Source organism: Thermobia domestica, chromosome 2 (assembly GCF_964235325.1).
Source record: "Thermobia domestica chromosome 2, izTheDome1.hap1.1, whole genome shotgun sequence".
Classification (NCBI taxonomy): domain Eukaryota; kingdom Metazoa; phylum Arthropoda; class Insecta; order Zygentoma; family Lepismatidae; genus Thermobia; species Thermobia domestica.
Genome location: NC_137455.1, coordinates 52,753,962 through 52,756,710, shown reverse-complemented (window position 1 = coordinate 52,756,710; position 2,749 = coordinate 52,753,962). Strand labels below are relative to the sequence as shown.

Sequence of the window (2,749 nt, the reverse complement as noted above, 5' to 3'; positions counted from 1 at the left end):
TTGTAAGAAGGCCAACTGGATTTGACACATCTTGTGAAGAAATTATCTTCTTCATACCACCATAGAAGAAAAGATAGAAGGAAAGCGAAGATTAGGAAGAAGAAGAACACAGCTGATCGATGATTTGAAAAATAGAAGAAAATATTGGGAGTTAAAAGAGGAGGCTCAAGATCGAGAAACATGGAAGAAACATGGAAGCCCAAATCTAAAATTTAAAAAAAATCCTCATTAGTCCAGGACCTGCCGAAAGGCAGAATACTTTATTATTATTATTATTATTATTATTATTATTATTATTATTATTATTATTATTATTATTATTATTATTATTATTATTATTATTATTATTATTATTGAGAAATTAATTACCAGTCAATACCTATTCATACAGTAACTAGATCAATACTATTAGAAACGTACACCTGCATTCAGAACACTGCATTTCACTCAAAAGAAGTCCCCGCTAACAGTATACACTTTGGGACAAAATTGTTGTGCTATTAGGGCATATGGTTGGTTCGAGCCTACCATCACTTTCTCTTTCAGACTTAGTTTGTTCCACACGTGAATAGCGAAAGATTTACGTAGTTTCACTATTGTGTCTTTGCTTTTGGCTCCATCAAAATATAACTTCCAACTTGGATAGTAAATGGGATAGAAAAAGTCGTAGGGATACACCATAAAACCATCACAGTTCTCCCGCGTCATATTCCCGACGTCTTTAGTATGACATATCGATTCTAAAACTCGAGTTATAACTTCAGGACCATTCTGTCTCCAGATATGACCATTAAAATTCTTAGCGAGATCTAAGCACGTGAGTGCCACCGGATGGCCATATTCAAAGTTCATAACACCGGCAGCCAAGGAGGACGAACTCTCAGCTCCAACATAATTTTTAAGCTCTTCCAAAGATTTGAGCACCACAACATCAAGATCAAGGTACGTGCCACCGAACTTCCATAGGGTCAAATATCGCAAAGCATGACTTGTATGAGAGACTAACCACTAACTTGTGTTAAGCACGCCACTGTTGTACCATTTCTCAAGTGGTGTCCTCGCAAAATATTCTGCCAAATCGATTGTCTTAATATGTATATTGGGATAAGATATTAATTGCGCCATTGCATGATGGGAAAAATTAAGACCAGAAGATGCCATTAACAAATATACATCAGTATTTGGGTTCATTTTGGCGGCTGATTCCACTGCACAAGCTTGCCTCACATTCACAACACTTTTACCGGACGTTTCGTGGAAAAATATGCTATTTGGTTTAGGGGCCGAAGGACTGCTTAAATTGAAAGCTACGAAATAATGTTCATTAATTTGAATTTCAAAATGTCTTCCATCTTTGAAGGAGATTAGAGTTATAAATAAAAATATTAACACAATAATTGTCACAAATACTGGAATATGTTTTCGCTTCATTAAAAAATAAAAGTATGGAAAAAGTAAAAGTCACAAAGAACTAATGTTAACGCTCTGCAAAAATATCTTGTAATGCAAAGTCTAAAGCAAATTGAAGCTATCCTTGAGTATGTAATCTGATAAGATATAGTTGTAAATGAGTGTTTGAAGTAATGCTTCAAGCTATTTGAAACGATGCCGAAGTTAGAAGCCTTTTGTTTGAAGAAGAGATAAAACGATAAATGATAACTTATAAATGTAAATTTGTTTTTTTAAAGATGAATGATATGTCACCTCTTCAAGATTTTTGCACGCATAGACCAGTTGTTCTCAATCTAATTCCTATCACCACTCCCATTTTATCACATTTAGGATTTAGATTGCTAGGCTTTCGGCATCTAGGGTCATTTAGCTCATCAGGTTTGAGAGATGACGTCCCTCGGCGAGCACACGATCCACAGAAAGGGAAGGAAAGAAGGCTTGGGGACGGAAGGAAGCGGTCTGGGACCTATAAGTTGGATACAGGTACCACCCCGGCATTTGCCTGGTGTGAATGAGGAAAACCCAGGAAAACCTCATTCAGGGTGACTTGCCTGAAAAAGCGTTTTACACTTTTTCGACCGAGTGTCCCCACCGGGAATCGAATCCGGGACCGGTCGCACCGAAGGCCATTTTATCACCTCCTCTTGCCAGCGACCCCATTATAATTTCTCGTTTGTAATAAGCTTGTGTGGCATTTTTGACATACCTATTGCGGAGATCTTACGATGTCCATCTATTTCTATGCTAGTAGAATCCATTTTTTGTATATAGTGGATACAGTAACAGCAATACATTCCCTACGATGAAAGTGCTGGTTCAAGATGGATATTAATCCCCTTCATTGAAGAGGCCACCAAAATAGCTGATCTAAGCTCACAACTTCTCGACCAACTAATACACCCTGTTTCAAAAAGAATATACGTATTTCGAATGCATATATTTATTAAACTTTAAGACATACGAATATGAAATTTTACACACATATTTATGAACCTCTCAAGTTCAAATTACAGATGTTCAATATGTCCTCCATCAGCGACACGAACAATATCACATCGATTCTCAAATTCCTCCCATACTCGGGCAAGCATGTCCTGTGTCACTGATGTTATGGCAGTACGGATCCGGTTTTTCAACTCTTCCAGGTTCTGTGGGAGTGGTGGTACATAAACATTGTCTTTAACGAAACCCAACAGGAAGAAGTCACAGGGTGTCAAATCCGGTGACCGTGGAGGCTATCTGAGACATGCTAAGTCGCCAGCTCCTTGACGACCAATCCAACGGTTCAGTAGTGTTT

General features: G+C 37.8%; 1 pseudogene; it reads right to left on the bottom strand.

Annotated features, from left to right (window-relative positions):
- Window positions 1-377: 377 nt before the first annotated feature.
- Window positions 378-1,431, bottom strand: LOC145679008 (alpha1,4-N-acetylgalactosaminyltransferase 1 pseudogene; annotated as a pseudogene).
- Between the last annotated feature and the right edge of the window lie 1,318 nt (window positions 1,432-2,749).